Source organism: Diabrotica virgifera, chromosome 6 (assembly GCF_917563875.1).
Source record: "Diabrotica virgifera virgifera chromosome 6, PGI_DIABVI_V3a".
Classification (NCBI taxonomy): domain Eukaryota; kingdom Metazoa; phylum Arthropoda; class Insecta; order Coleoptera; family Chrysomelidae; genus Diabrotica; species Diabrotica virgifera.
The window spans coordinates 75,872,304-75,890,028 of NC_065448.1; the positions used below are offsets into that span (position 1 = coordinate 75,872,304).

The window sequence follows — 17,725 nt, forward strand, 5'->3', positions numbered from 1 at the left end:
GTTTTTTTCCAATTTTAGAACCGTAGAGCATCAACTACTGCAGATAATACCTGATGGTATAAAAAGAAGAACCGATTTTTGACAAAAGCCATAGGGATGTATCTTTCTGGTGCCGAACTTAAAATTTTTTGCAGACGCTGCTATATAGCATTAAAAAATAGATTTTTTTTTATTAGACTACATTCAAAGGTCATTTCATGAAAAAATTGCAGATATTGTCATATGGTTTTCAAGGTGCGATATATGATTTACGTAATATGATTGTATGAAATATAGCGACTCGAAGTCGATGTTAATAGATTATATACTATTAATGTTCAAAGGGAAACATGCTCGAATAGAACGCGTGGTCCTTGTCAGTTCAATGGACACAGAACAACGAATGTTTTTCCGAACGGACACGAATGGACACAGACCAACCACAGTTTGGTCTGTGTCCATTGAACTGGCAAGAACCATGCGTTCCATTCAAGCAGGGAACCATGTTGCCCTTTGAGAAATAATAGTAGATATATAATCCATTAACATTGACTTGGAGTCACTATATTTCATACAATCATATTATGTAAATCATATATCTTGATGTTACCACTTTTAATAGTGTGTTAGTTTTATCTACTAAGCAGAACGCACTGAAGATTATCTGATTCAGATCGAAGACGTTTTGCAATCCATTTGGATGACATTTTAAAAAGTTTTTAATAAACATTTCATACCAATATACAAATCGAAGTTTTTTACTTCTGTATGAGTTTTTTAACTATGGTATACAGCCAGCTACTGGGATTTTCCCATTGATCTCGTTTTTTTTTATACTTAATTTGATATTCCTTGTGTTTCTTTCATTTTGACGCTAATCTCATTTTATAAAAAAAAAGATCTACTCGTCGTTTGATTAATTTGTAGGGCACCTTTTTGACTTGATGTTTTCACCCTCATTACATTTTCTTTTTATTAGGCTGTTGTGATCGTTATTTCTTATGTATAGTCTTGATCTCACCAAATGATGGTCTGATCCACAGGTTGCTCGTCTATATACTTTCGATTCTTCGACTTTGATCATTACCTCTTGTCTAAAAATTAGGTAGTTGATTGGACAGAGCCATTAAATCAATAAAAAACCTTTTTCATATCACTATTCCAACAATTGCACCAAAAATTCATAAAAAATAATGTACTTTGTCAGCAGACGTTTCTTAAATGCGTTCTATAACTAACATCAATGTTGACTTTGTAGCATTAAAGGATTAGAAAGAAGGAGAGCTCGACACGTTGGGTGCCATTTTTGTATAGCACCATGTATGCCTCAAACACGGCGGGCGTCATTTTTGTAATACTAGCGAATATGCGCTATTTGTATAACACCATTATTACAGTCGAACCCGCTTATTAGAATCCCTGTTATAGGAATATCCCGGTTTATGGAATATAAATTCAAGTTCCCGAAACATTTCCATTTACTCCTTAATAAATTTATCTGTTTATTGGAATAGGATCTAACTAGATAATACCGCTTATTAGCATATTTTGCAGGTCAAAGAATATTTTTTTTACAATTTACTAAAAATTTAAATTATGTTTGGTATTATGGTTTGTCGTCAACGGCCGGTAGTGCTGGATTAGATATTATTAGGGTAATAAATATTTATTACTTTGTTAGGAATACCAATTCGATCTTTAGCATAGCCGACAAATGCATGGGTCATAAAATAATTTTTATTTGTCTACACAAAGGCACTGTTGCCTGTTATAAAATTGTTAGAAGCAGTTTAGTTAGAATTCACTCAGAGAGTACCTACTTGTTTGCAAGATGGAATTATGGCTTTGTTAAATTCGAAAAGAAGAGAAAAGAACAAGAATGTAACAATCCATTTCTTGACGCCAATAAAACTTCTATTCAACCAATGGATTAAGGATGACCACACGGATTAACAACGAAAAAGCTATAATTACCAATAATTTCTCAAGAAAAAAAAAAGTAATTTGTTATATAGGTATGCATTTTAATAAGAAAATATTTACATATCTACATATTGCATACATTTCATATTAATTATATAATGTATTCATTCACATACATGTAATGTAATTTGGTATTTAACACATACATAGATAAGTACTAGTTACACTACTGTATTATTGACGTAAAAAGACCTAAAACCATTTACATACACTGAATATGTAGGTACATATAATATGATATACATATTGGCATAATATGTAATAAAACTACATATTGGCATAGTATGTAAAACTACACATTGGCACAGTATGTAAATAATATTATTACGTATATTCGGTAACACTTATTTCGACTAGCCACCAATGATCGGTTATTAGAATATCCCGGTTATAAGAATATTTTTGCCTTGCACAAAGGCTATTTCAATAAGCGGGTTCGACTGTATTAACATGTTAAATGCCAAATTAAACAAAATATAAAACTTGGTGCTACTTAACTTTTTGATGTACATACCTCGGTAGCTCTAAGTCTTTAGAGATCTAGGGGTGTGGATTCTTAATAGATGTTAAATAAAATTGAAACTCAATTGCTTGGGGGGCGCCATAATTAAAAACAGAAAATATAATATATGCTTACTTATAAAAAAATATATAAAACTAAGAATGCCGGTTATTTGAAATATGTGTACTTACCGTAGGCTACTTTCATGAGTGATTACTTTATAAGAAGGATAGAGATTGGTAAAAACAATCTAATAATTAAACACAATTCTTACTTTATTGAAACAAATAAAAATTGAGCAAAGTTGTTAAAAAAAGTCTTTAATCATTTTACTAATTGGCGAGAAAACGTAAGAGTTCAACAACTAAAAATATCGCAAGTACCTTGTTGTGTTCTTTATCCGTGGGTGATCCATAGTCCATCCATGCAGCAGTTAAGGTGTTAACATTCTCCTGATGTTACGGCACATTTGTTGTCACGGCACATAACGACACTCCTTTTGACAAATAAAGTACAATTATTAATTATATTAGAGATGAAATTCCATTGTTCGTTTATTATATGCAACACTTGGATACTATTATTATTATTTAAACTTATTAAAAAAACGAAAAACTTTTCGACAAAAAAAACCAATGGATGTTTTTAATCCATCACTAGAAACACAAAATACGGTCGAGAATTTACACTCTACGACCACAGCAGCCACTTAAGCCTACTTCGGCTCTGGAACAAAAACTGAACTGAACTAAATACAAACTATCTCCATTGAACTATTATCAACAATTTTCTCCGTCAGCAAGGCAAAGAGCCTGCTGACGGAAAGGCACCAGCTTCTTTTTCTAGACTACCAGAACTGATCTCTCTTCTAGACTACTCCGAACTGATCACGAATCCTCTTCGAACTCCCCTACAACCCAAAACTCATTCCATCTCTCCATTTTTCCATCCTACTCAACCATGTCCGGTTTTACCAATCAAAAAATAAGTCAATTTCCACTCTTCATTTCAAAACGAATAGAAAAGATTTAAGCAAACTTCAACCACGCCCTCAAAGGCAATAACTCTTTTTTTCGCAAATAAGACTAAACCAAACGAAATTCTGATAGCTATATCTCAGCTCAATATTCTCCCAGGCTTTTTCGCAACGTTCGCAATATTGCACGTGTAAACTTGTTGTATTACATAAACACACTCAGAGCCCTTATCTCTGCAAAGAAATTCACAGCATAAACAAATCAGCTCCAAAACATCATATTTCGGTCTCACAGTCGCCAAAAATACATTAGTAAAAGATTTACGAGTCCCGATTCTTTTGGCGGTATGAAACATATCGATGTCCCTCAGATAAAAGAGATATGAATATCCATGAGAACACAAGATCAATTCAACATTGTGAGAAACGAATTACGTAATACACTGAAACACAAACATGATTACCGGACTGAGTATACAGAGTGGGGCAAAAATAATAATGATTTCGGACCGTTACAACCTTAAAACAATGATACCTGAAGAACATTTTGTAAAATATAAACATACATAATATTAATAAAGACAAGTCAGAGGTATAAAAATTAGATTGTAAGGACTCTAGCCCAATACGCATTGTTCAAACACATCAATATCAATACAGAGCAAAATTATTCCCGTTCTCGACAGCATGAGAAGAAACTAACCAAACAGCCGTACCCAAGGATTCTTTGAAAAATAGTAATCCTTTTGAGTTTTAAAATATACCGAGTTTAAAAAAAAGCATATTCTAATAAAATACGTATACTGTACAGTATACGTACAAAAAACAAAGGGCCTAGCCGGGTAAGATGGTGAAAAGTGCCCCCAACTTGATTTAAATTCCATATAGGCCACTTTTTAGCACATATAGAGGAACTCACTTTCTGAAATTTTTAGCCCCCTAGGTGGTCACATGACCCCCCTAGAGCCTAATTAGGCTTTTTATGTTTTTATTTTTTATCTCAGCCGCATCAAGAGCTAACCAAAAACTTTATTTAAAAGAGTTGTAAGTTTCAAAAAGATCTATACGAAAAATTTTTTTTTTATTTTTTGGCGGGAAATTTGAATTTTTAGAACAATTTTAAACTTTTAAATAACTCTGAAAAAAAAACTAAGACACTCGTTTTTACGAAAATCAATTATAACGTGTATTTTTGCACAATCTTTCACTCTGAATTTTTTCAGATTTTTAAAATTGGTAAAACGTACCTTTAAAAATAAAAAACCGCATTTTTTCGTTTTTTTTTTTCGTTTTTTGATACAATTTTATACATATTTTTCAAAAAAGGTAACACCGTCACTAGGATAGGTAAAAAACTGAAAAATAATTGGGGTTTGCTTTATAAAATTGTTTTGTAACGCCATCCATTTTCAAGATACAGGGCGTTGAAGAAAACAAAATTTTACACATTTTTTACGATTTTGCTGAAACTACTGGCAACACTGTAATAAAACTTGGCGGGTTTTAAGAGGTAGTTATTGTGCATGTTTTGACATACAATTAAGGATCTGATATTCATCATTGGCGCGCATAGGGGTAATGGTCTGAACTTTTTAAAGAATAAAGATAGTACGCCACTGACATATTTCAAATTAACAATCGTTTTTGAAGTCCTCGTTCAATTTGTGACAAAAAATCTATCTTCTTATTTTTTCATACGACGCGCCATTTTTATTCAAAAAATAAAAGATTTTAACCCTTACAAAGCATTCGAACTTCTAGTACAGCGGTTCTCAATCTGTGGTACATGTACCACTGGTGGTACATTTCATTTTTTGAGGTGGTACACAAAATGCAAAAACAGCCAAAATCAACACCATTATTATAGTTAATTAGATCACCTAGTTAGATATGTAGTTCAGTTAGGTGGTACCAAAAATAATAAAAAGTATTTGGTGGTACATGACACAAAAAGATTGAGAACCGCTGTTCTAGTAGTTTCTACATATTATACATACATAAACTCGTACATCCATTATAAAAATTAATTCGAATACTTTGGAAGCGTTCAGATATTTTATTTTTTGCAACAAAACGGCGCTTCGTATGAAAAAATGGGAAGATAGATTTTTTGTCACAAATACAACGAGGAATTCAAAAATGATTGTTAATTTGAAATATGTCAGTGGTGTACCATCTTTTTTTCTTTAAAAAGTTCAGACCATTACCCGTATGCGCGCCAATGATGAATATAAAATTCTTAATTGTATGTCACAAATGCACAATAACTACCTCTTAAAACCTGCCAAATTTTATTGCAATGTTGCCAGTAGTTTCGGCAAAATCGTAAAAAATGTGTAAAATTTTGTTTTCTTCAACGCCCTGTATCTTGAAAATGGATGGCGTTACAAAAAAATTCTATTAGGCAAACCCCAATTATTTTTCATTTTTTTACCTATTCTAGTGACGGTGTTACCTTTTTTGAAAAATATGTATAAAATTGTATCAAAAAACGAAAAAAAAAACCGAAAAAATGAGGTTTTTTATTTTTAAAGGTACGTTTCACCAATTTTAAAAATCTGAAAAAATTCAGGGTGAAAGATTGTGTAAAAATACACATTATAATTAATTTTAGTAAAAATGAGTGTCTTAGTTTTTTTTTCAGAGTTACTTAAAAGTTTAAAATTGTTCTAAAAATTCGAATTTCCCGCCAAAAAATTTAAAAAAATTTTTTCATATAGATCTTTTTTAAACTTACAACTTTTTTAAATAAAGTTTTTGGCTAGCTCTTGACGCGGCTGCGATAAAAAATAAAAACATAAAAAGCCTAATTAGGCTCTAGGGGGTCACGTGACCACCTAGGGGGCTAAAAATTTCAGAAAGTGAGTTCCTCTATATGTGCTAAAAAGTGACCTATATGGAATTTAAATTGAGTTGGGGGCACTTTTCACCATCTTACCCGGCTAGGCCCTTTCATCACCAAAGAGAGGAGTTAGGCAAGAAGACGTAATATTGCCAAAGCTTTTTAACCTAGCTCTAGACTCTAGAGGACGTCTTCAAAACTACAAATTGGTCAACACATGGCATTAACGTTAACGGCAACAAGTTAAACCATCTCGGATTCGCTGATGACATCGTGATTATAGCGAGCACGTTCGATGAACTGCAAATTATGATGGAGGAACTTGCAGGTAGATCCCAAGCGTCGGCCTAAAAATAAATATGACAAAAACAAAAACAATGACCAACACAGACGACCCTAGACGTAGTGAGATAGACCAAGTGAGATAGACCAAGTCCAGGAATATATATCTACCTAGGTCAAATTCTGAAACTTGACAAAGGGGACCAAAGGGGACCCAACTTGACAAAGGGGAAATCACTAGAAGAGCAAGACTAGTATGGGCAGGATTTGTAAAACTTAGTTGGATACTTAAATACCGCTAAATATCCCAATACTTTGCAACAAAGTATTCAACCAGTGCATCCTTTCTATCATGACATATGGATGTTAAAGCTGGACCTTAACTAAGGCAAATATGTCAGATAAAAAGAAGAGCGACTGGGTAAGATCAAAAACGAAAGTCGAGGATATAACAACAAAAATTGCCAGACCCAAATGGAGCATCGCAATCCACACTGCTAGACAAAGATACCAACGTTTGGAATGCCACAATACAACATTGAAGACCATACAAAGTTAAACGACCAATAGGAAGACCACAGATTAGATGGGTAGATGATACAAAAAGGATAGCAGGAAGAAATTGGAAGTATGTTGCTCAGGATAGAGATCGATGAAGGAGTTAAGGGAGGCCTAAGAAGAAGACAAAGAAGAACGCATATTGAAGTTGATTCCTCTTGAAAAAACATCTAAACTGTATTAGTAATAAATAAAAACAAATATCAAAAACCACGTATGTATTATAGTTTCATAATTTAGTCATGAGTAGAGTAGCAAATATGCTACTCGATGAAATTGATCTAATCGTTTGAAAATGTGTTAATTTTTAAAAAATGGTTAAAGGTTGGTGTTTAAAGTATTTATACCATTGTAATTTTAGATTTAAGTAGTGTAAATTAGTAGAGAGAACATAACAACAGACACGAAGGCAGAAAATTATATAAAAGAATAAAAGAAAGCACACAGTCATTTAGACCAAAACTGACAATATGCAAAGACAAGGACGAAGAACTACTAACAGTGAAACAAAAAAATATAATGAGATGGAAAGAATACTTCGAGGAAAACCTAAATGCAGACAATGAAAATGATCAAAACGAGACAATATATTATACGGCGGAGCAGCACATTGAAAATTCGAGTTATGAAGAAGTAGTTCAAAAATAATAAAGAAACTAAAAAGCAGTAAAGCGCCAGGAAAGGACGGAGTTTCGGCAGAATTGTTGAAATATGGAGGAGTTGGTATGGACCACGTATGGACCAAGGAACAAATGCCCGAGGAATGGGCAGTTGGGCCAATTACATTGCTAAATGTAATATACAAAATCCTTTCTGGCATTATCTACAACAGATTGTCAGAATGTTACTCCGAAACTACTATAATTGCTGATAATCAAAATGGATTCAGACCAAATAGAGCCACTTCAGAAAACATATTCATACTAAGAACAATACAAGAGAAATCTTATGAATACAACATAGAACTATATAATATGTATATATAATAATAGACTTTTGATAGTGTGAAAAGAGGCAAAATGCTGGAAGACCTCCGTAATCTATGTCTAGGTATACCAAAAAAATATATATCAGCCTCATAAAAATAACGTTGCAGGTTTCAAAAGCCGCAGTTAGAGTAGATGGAGAACTATCTCCCCTGTTTGACATCAACATGAGGGTGAGACAGTGAGACGCACTTTCAACCATGCTGTTCAACCTAGTTCTTGAGGCAGTCATCAGAAAAACCAATGTAACCGGCCATATAAATACCAAAACAGTACAAATTACTGCATAGGAAGACGATGTCGCTATTATTAGTAGAAGCAAGACACGACTAATGGAAACGTTCAAGGAAATTGATCCTGAAGCACAGAAAAGAGGGCTTAAAATAAACGAAACAAAAACTAAGTACATGGCCATCAAAAGAACACCTGAGAATGAAAATAATATAGCAGTAGACAACTATTTTATTGAACGTGCGAATGCCTTCACATATCTGGGCACAGAAATCAATCAGAAGAATTCCGTAAGTAGCGAAATTAATGCACGTATTTCCAGTGGGGAAATCGTACATACTATGCTAATAAAAGATTGATGACATCGAAATTATTAGACAAAAGAACCAAAATGACTATCTACAGAACCTTGGTTAGACCCGTAGTAACCTATGGTTGTGAAACCTGGGTAATGACGAAAAAAGGTGAAGCCCAACTCAGGACATTCGAGAGAAAGATACTGAGAAGAGTATATGGCCCGGTGCAAGAGGAAGACGGCACATGGAGAATCAGGAGAAACGAAGCGGTTAAAGAACTGAATGAAGGGTATGATATTGTAAAATTAGTGAAAAGTCAAAGACTGTCATGGCTGGGACATGTTCAGTGACAAGGAGATATGAAAACGACAAAGAAGATATTACAGTGGAAGCCGGTAGGAAGGCGAAAAAAAGGAAGGCCCAGGACGAGATGGTTCGATGACGTGGAAGACGACCTGAAAACCACGAATGTAAAACAGTGGAGGAGAAGGGCACAAGAGAGATCTGAATGGAAGGACATAGTCAGACAGGCAAAGACCAGGGTTATGATGCCAGAAGAAGAAAAAGTGTAAAGTAGTAAATCACTGAAACGTTTGAACATTATTTGTTAGCACCACAAGAAGCAACCCAATAATTTTACATAAAATGCAATGGAAATTTAGTAAATAGCAAGCTTCAAATTGACATATTTTACAAAGTCCGATTTTTATCAGAGTTTTTGACAACGTCCTCGTATTTTACACAAACGACGCATTCGTAAAACGTGTGTATGAGCCATTCCACGAACATACGCCTGTTTTGGATTACTTCGACAACGAATATTTTACTGTGCAACATAAGAAGTACGAAAGTAAATGGCGCTAATAATAATTATCCCAATAAACAACAATGTAATTTGAAATTTACTTTCGTTCTGCTTATTTTGCACAGTAAAATATTCGTTGTCGAAGTAATCCAAAACAGGCGTATGCTCGTGGAATAGGGTATAGTACGTTCTTTAACGGTAAAATATTGCAAAATAAAGAACCGCTTGGATTGACATGAAATTTGGCATACACATAGCTAATAAGTCAACGAAAAAAAGTGATATTGTGCCGATGTGTGCTTTTGCCCTGGGGGTGAGTTTCACCCCTTCTCGGGGGTGAAACAGTATATGTCCAATATAAGTTCGGAATTCGATAAACTTACTAATTATAAGCAACTTTTGTTCTATATAGTTTTTTCACCAAGTCAATACTTTTTACCAAGTCACGTGGTTAGACGGTTTTTCGCAAATAACTCAAAAATTAAGTATTTTGTCGAAAAAATATTCTTAATAAAAATATAGTTTGTAAAAAACTGAAAAAAATGGTGCATACATAAGTCTGTAGACCCAGTACAAGCCAAGTTGTAGCTAATGAAAAGTAGGTTCTTATTCGTCAAATTCCAAATTGAATATTTCATAAAGACATAACCAAAAAACGGAACACTTTTCGGGGAACACTCATTTTAACTTTTTTAAAGTGCTTAAAAAAATGTTTATTTTTGTTTTTTAAAAAAACTTCTAACCTTAAAAGTACGTGAGTTATGCTCAAAATATTGTTGGTACTTTTTATTTTTTGGTAAAAAGAATCGCGAAAAGCATCCCCTAATTAGCATATCAAATAAAATTAATCGTTACCGCTCCACAAGTTACTTTACTTATTTATTCTTTATACGATCTGTAAGTCACAGCGGTTCAAAGTGCTTATTCTTGAAAAGGCTGTAGTTAAAATGGCTTGAACGAGTCACTAATCCCGAGTGTATGCAAACTTTGAACAGCTATAGCATAACCAATTTTTGTTTAACAGGAAAACAAAAAGTCCAAAATATTCAGAAAAGCAAAACGTACATTTTATTACTTTTTGAGATTTTTGGTATTACTAGGAATTTTTAAGTTATCTTGAAAAAGAGGATTTTTTTCAAAATTAAAAATTTTAAAATTTTTATTTTAAAACCATTTTTTTTTCAAAAATAAGCACGTTGAATCGATGAAACTTACAGATCATATAGACATAACATAAATAAAGCAACATGTGAAGCGGTAACGATTAATTCTATTTAAGTTGTTAATTGGGGGGTGATTTTCCCGATTTTTTATGCCAAATAAAAACGGACCAACTGTATTTTGAGCGTAACTTGCTCACATTTGATGCCAGAATATTTATTTATAAAAATTAACATAAAGCTTTTTAAACTCTTTAAAAAAGTTGTAATGAGTTTCTCCAAAAAGTGCTTCATTTTTTGGTTATTTCACGTTGAAATATATTTATTTGAAATTTGGCGAATATGAACCTATTTTTCTTTAGCTATAACTCTGCTTCTACTAAAACTAGAGACTTCATGTATACACCATTTTTTTCACTTTTTTACAAGCTATACTTTTGTTAATAACGGTTTTTCGATAAAATACTAATAGTCCATTCTTTCACGGTTTTTGCTCTAAATTTTAAAGAACCGCTTTGATTGACATGAAATTTGGCATACGTATAGCTTACATGTCAAAGAAAAAAAATGATATTGTGCCGATGTGTGCTTTTGCCCTGGGGGTGACTTTCACCCCCTCTTGGAGGTGAAAAAACATATGTCCAAAATAAGTCCGGAAATGGGTAAACTGACTAATTTTAAGTAACTTTTATTCTATAGAGCTTTTTCGCCAAGTCAACACTTTTCGAGTTATTTGCGAGTGAATATGTTCATTTTTCAACAAACTAACCACATTTTTAGACGGTTTTTCGCAAATAACTCAAAAAGTAAGTATTTTGTCGAAAAAAATGTTCTTAGCAAAAATATAGCATATAAAAAAGTAAAAAAATGATGTACGCTTTAGGTCTCTGGATCTCGTAGAACCAGAGTTATAGACAATGAAAAATAGATTCATATTCACCAAATTTCAAATAGAATATTTCGACGTGAAATATCCAAAAAATTAAGCACTTTTTGGGAAAACCCAATATAACTTTTTTAAAGAGTTTAAAAAGTTTTCTTTATTTTCTTTATTTCTGTTTTTACAAGAAGTTTCTAGCATTAGATTTAAGCAAGTTACGCTCAAAATAAAGTTAGCCCGTCTTGTTTTTGCAAAAAAAAAATCGGGAAGACCACCCCCTAATTAGCAAGTTAAATGAAATTAATCGTTACCGCTCCACAAATTATTTTACTTATGTTGTGTTTATATGATCTGTAAGTTTCATCGATTGAAAGTGCTTATTTTTGAAAAAATTTGGTTTCAAAGTAAAATTTTTAAAAATTTAAATTTTGAAAAATATGCTTTTTTTCAAAATAACTTAAAAAATTGTTAGAGATACCAAAAATCTCGAAAAACAAAAAAAGTCAGATTTGTCTTTCTGAATATCATGTATTTTTTTGTTTTTCTGTTAGACAAAAATTGCTTAAGATTTGGTGTTTCTAAATTTGCATACATTCGTGATCACTGACTCGTTCAACCCCTTTTAATTACAGCCCTTTCGATAATAAGGACTTTGAACCGATTAAACTTACAGATCATATAAACAATATATACACGAGTCAAGAAACTTGTGAAGTCGTAACGATTAAGTTCATTTAAGATACTAATTAGGGGGTAATTTTCTCGATTTTTTTACCAAAACCAAAAGGGACTAACTTTATTTTGAGCGTAACTTGTTTAATTTTGATGCTAGAAATTTTTTTTATAAAACAAAAATGAAGCTTTTTTTAAACACTTTAAATAAGTTGTAATGAGTTTTCCCCGAAATGTGCTTAATTTTTGGTTATTTCACGTTAAAGTATTCCATTTGGGATTTGCCGAATATGAACCTATTTTTCATTAGCTATAACACTGCTTCTACTAGGTGTAGAGACGTGATATATACACCATTTTTTTAAAAATTTTACAGGCTATATTTTTACTAAAAATGTTTTTTCGACAAAATACTTACTATTAGAGTTATTTGCGAAAACCGTCTAAAAGCGTGGTTATTTTGTTGAAAAAATGAACATATTCACTGCCAAATAACTCGAAAAGTATTGACTTAGTGAAAAAACTCTATAGAACAAAAGTTACTTAAAATTAGCCAGTTTATCCATTTCCTGACTTTCTTTGGACGAATATTTTTTCACCCCCAAGAGGGGGTGAAAACCACCCCCAGGGCAAAAGCACATATCGGCACAATATCAATTTTTTTCTTTGACTTGTTAGCTATGTGTATGCCAAATTTCATGTCAATACAAGCGGTTCTTTAAAATTTAGAGCTTTTGCAATATTTTACCGTTAAAGAACGGACTATTACTTTTTGAATTATTTGCGAAAAATTGTCTAAATACGTGGTTGTTTTATTGAAAAATGAAGATATTCACTCGCAAATAACTCGAAAAGTATTAACTTGGTGAAAAAACTGTATGGAATAAAAGTTGCTTAGAATTAGGCATTTTATCGAATTTCGGACTTATTTTGACCGTATGTTTTGACCCCCAAGAAGGGGTGAAACTTATCCCCAAGGCAAAAGCACACATCGGCACAATATCACTTTTTTCTTTGACATGTTGGCTATAAGTATGCCAAATTTTATGTCAATCCAAACGGTTCTTTAAAATTTAGAGCAAAAACCGTCAAATAACGTACGAGTAATCGATGCCACTTTTTTCATTTAATTTTTTGCAGTGTACAAAGTCTTGGGAGATCCCTTTGATTTTGTCAGATTCATTAGAGTGTCATTAGTATCTCGAAGTTGTAAAGTGTTCCCCTTGGTGAGACTTGAGACTGTGATGAATGTGACATAAGAATACAGGCACCGTGGGGAATGTGGAGTTTGTGATATCTTACCTAAAGTTAAAGAAGACAGAACGAGTAACTTATGACTTTTTCATTCATGTAACATAAAAGTCGTTTTTTTAAATAATCTCAGGGATGTATCTATATATAAATACAAATTACCGAGCCTGGCAAGGGAAATATTTAGGAACGCATGTAAGATTTTTTTGAACTGGGGAGAAAAATTTAAATACATAAAGTGCAGGAAAAATGTCATGTATTATAAAAGGATAAAATTTATTCAGAAAACGTAGAAAAGGTTCAAAAACCAAGTTTTTTTGGGTTTTGCTGGTATTTTTTTTTGTGGCTTGCGCCTATTGTAGTGTTTTATTGATTTTTTTAACGGCAGAAGCCGTTTTTTATGTTTTTATATCTGCGAATATTTGCCGTTCGGGTCTTCTGTGCTTCCATCTATGATACACATCATACCTTAATATCTCTTGCAGGATCCGGTTTGGGTGGTCTTCTAGCTCAGCAAATTTTATTCTGGCCTTTTCCTGCATCATTTCGAGTAAGTACCCTTATTTTGTTTTAGGTCTGTGAATAGGAATCGTTCGGCGACGTATCTGGGCACGTTTGCAGCTTCCCTGAAGCAGTTGTGTGCTGCTTAAATCTTTTTTTTTTTTTTGTTGTTTTGACTTGTGTCCCCATGCCAGAGATACATATTTAATTATTGGTAGTATGATGCTGTATATAAGGTCTTAATTTTGTTTTCATGGCTACTTTGCTTACTTTTCCTGTGAGTCCTCTTAATATGACTCTGGCCGTTGCTGTTTTCTGGACTGTTGCGTTAACGTGTGGTGTGAATGTTAGACCTTGGTCCATTGTAACTTCTAGATATTTAGCTTCGTTTTGCCATTCGATGGATCTGTCTTGCACTGTTAGATGTTCTTCTGGGTTATGTCTTCTCTTTTTGAAGATAGCCTTGGGTCTTTTCTAAATTTATTGCTATTTTTCATTAGATACTCCATTCTTCTATCTTATCCAGTGCCGTCTGTAGATTTCTTACAGCTAAATCCAGGTTCCTTTGTTTGGCTGCAATTGCAGTGTCGTCTGCACTAAGGCTAATTAGTGTTCCAGATGTTCTTGGATCGTCTGCTATATAATAATATATGCTATACAGAAGGGGTGATAAGTCTGCCTCCTGTGGTACTACAGCTTCCGAGATTCCGTGTTCAGATAGAACTGGTCCTATCGGGACCCTGAACCTCCGGTCGCTTAGGTACGAGAAGTTAAGTTTCGTCATGGCCCAGCTGTATCCATAATCTCTCAGTTTGTATGTCAGTACATCATGCCACACTCTGTCGAAGACTTTGCTCGAAGTTGTAAAGTGTTCCCCTTTGTGAGATTTGAGACTGTGATGAATGTGACATAAGAATACAGGCGCCGCGCCGTGGTGAATGTAGAGTTTGTTATATCTTACCTAAAAGTTGGCCTTGGACATTGAAGAGACAACACATATAAGAAAAATAGAAGCGTTTGAAATGTGGTGTTACAGAAGAATATTGAAAATTCATTGGGTTCAAAGGATTACCAATGTTGAAGTGCGACGATGTTTAAATAAGGAGTTAGACATTATGAACAGTATAAAAACATGAAAACTGGAATATTTGGGTCATATTACCAGAGGAGAAAAGTATGAGTTGCTGAGAATTATTATGCAAGGAAGGATCCAAGGAAGAAGATGCATCTCCTGGCTGAGGAACCTTAGAGAATGGTTTAACTGTAGTTCATTACAACTGTTCAGAGCAGCAGACAACAAAGTTACCATAGCCAATATGATATCCAACCTCCAATAGGAGATGGAACTTTAAGAAGAAGACCTAAAAGTTAAAGAAGACTGTGACTTTTTCATGCATGTAACATAACAGTCGTTTTTTTAAATAATCTCAGGGATGTATCCATATATATATATATATATATATATATATATATATATATATATATATATATGGCTCACAAATGATAGGAAGCCCGCTACAACCTGCCGATGAATGGAAGCCCGCGGTTTACGGGGTAAGGGGATTGTAGCACTGTCTTATTCCTACAGTCTTACGAAGCCCACTCGTATAAACGCGTTCACAGTGTATATGGATTACGCATTATACGAAGCCCGACGATGTTGCCATGTTTTAATTTACGTTTAAATAATACGACTGTTCTACGAGATCCTTATATGTGTATATAAGTCGTCATATTGCCTGTTATAAGAAGCCCAATTCTATTCAGCAATCTATACGAAGCATTTTAGAGGAGTCAAGATAGAACGAAAAGATGCATTGTTTCGGAGCAATTCAAACAAGATTATCTTTTTCTAAAACTTTTTTTGTTAGTTTATATACATGTTAAAGTAAAAAGTTCTACTCACAGATTTTGCCGCTAATTGTTTTTTATTTGTTTAAACAATAACAATAATTGTTTTGTACAGTGTGTCCAATTAACACGTTGACGGACACTGCGTCAAATGTATAAGCAAGTGTTGTGACACTATATGTATTTTGCAAAGTAGAATAGGGAAAAATTCAACGTATATAGACGTTGTGTCACATTACATCAATGGAAATTAGACGACTATAGACGTTCTGTTCGTCAACGTGAAAAGTTGTGCATGGTCTAAATTAAAAATAGAACCATCAGTTCATTTTTTTAAGCCATATACGAGATATTATGCCAAAAAATATGAATTTTACTCAAGAGTAAAGTAGCTTTATTATTCAAAATATTAAAAATTGTTGTAATGAAAAGTTGTTTGGAATTAAGAACTATATTCTAATATGCCATTTCATCTTTCTAATTAAAAAAAAGTTGAATTTTTTTAATTATGGATATACAACATTATTTTCAGTTATTTCAATTATGATAACTCTTTTATTATAGACCAGTAAGGATCTGTGAAAAAACGTCTATTTTTAGATGTGAAAGGTGGCATTCGAATTTTTGCAGATAAAGTAAGGTGATAACTTCGTTAATAATAATTTACTTATGCTCCTTCTCAAATATGTCCGGAACATTAATAAAAAAATAAAATATTTAAAAATTCGAAAAACGTCGATTTTTTTCTGTTTCTTTGCTTATAACTTTAAAACGATTCGTTTTGGAACAAAGTCGTAGAGAAATAAAATAAAGATAATTGAATTTTGTATGATATCGGACTGGTCAAAAATGTCTTAACTTATAACTTTTTCTGCAATATAGCAATAAATACAAAATAAGGGGGCAAAATATGCCTGTGGTTATTCAATGTTTTTAACCACTTCGGTGGTACTTAGAACCTTAGTAATTCACTTAGGAAATTCTTTGTAACATACTTAAACCGTGTACCAAATTTCATTAAAATCGACCTAATAGATTTTGCATAATAAATTTGCAATTTAAATGTTTTTAAAAAAGTTCAAATTTTTTAAAATCTTTCTGAACAAAAAGTAGACCATTTAGAAGTTGTCTAATTTTTTTACATATAAAGAGGTGCTTTACCTATCTAATACAGTTTACAGAATTAAAATCGGATTATTTAAGGGGCCTCAGCAATGTTTTAAAGTTATAAATAATTTTTTGGCTTATAAACAAATAGCTTTGTTTAATAATAAACAATTAATTTTTAGCAATGCAAATAATTAAAACCGGTATAATTTGATTTATACTTTAAAATTATGTCAGCAGAATTGCTATTTTATTTTTTAATCAAAATTATTCGCGTTCAAAAATTGCACTTTTTCGATTTTTTGAAAGTTCCACTGCGTTTATCTCGAAAACTATGCATCCTACGAAAAAACTTGTAAGAACATTTTTTGCTTAGACTTACCCAAGAAATATAAAAAAGTGTTTTATTTTGCGAAAAATCGATGTTATGTAATTCCTCAAGTTCTTTGTTTATAACAATTTTATTGACATCCGGATCAACTGTTACCCAAAAAAATCGTGTTCCACGGGTCAAAAAATACATAAAAATCTTGGGTAAGTCCATCTAAATAAAGGAGCGCGCAGCACCCCCTCCTGGCCACAGGACTAATTTGTTTATAAGCCAAAAAATTGTTTATAATTTTAAAACATTGCTGAGGCTGCTTAAACAATCCGATTTTAATTCTGTAAAGTGCATTAGATAGGTGGAGTGCCTCTTTATATGTAAAAAAATTGACAAATCTTTGTATATACCAGTTTTTGTTGTGCAAGATTTTAAAAAATTTTAATTTTTTAAAAAAAGTTTAGATTGCAAAATTATTATTCAAAATCTAGTAAGTCAATTTTAATGAAAATTGGTGTACGGTTTTAGCACATTACAAAAA

At 32.7% G+C, this 17,725-nt stretch overlaps 1 protein-coding gene across 2 annotated transcripts in view; it reads left to right on the forward strand.

Annotated features, from left to right (window-relative positions):
* Positions 1–17,725, forward strand: part of LOC114339984 (uncharacterized) — a 1,283,677-nt gene that overhangs the window by 506,598 nt on the left and 759,354 nt on the right. The gene's annotated exons all lie outside the window — the stretch shown is intronic.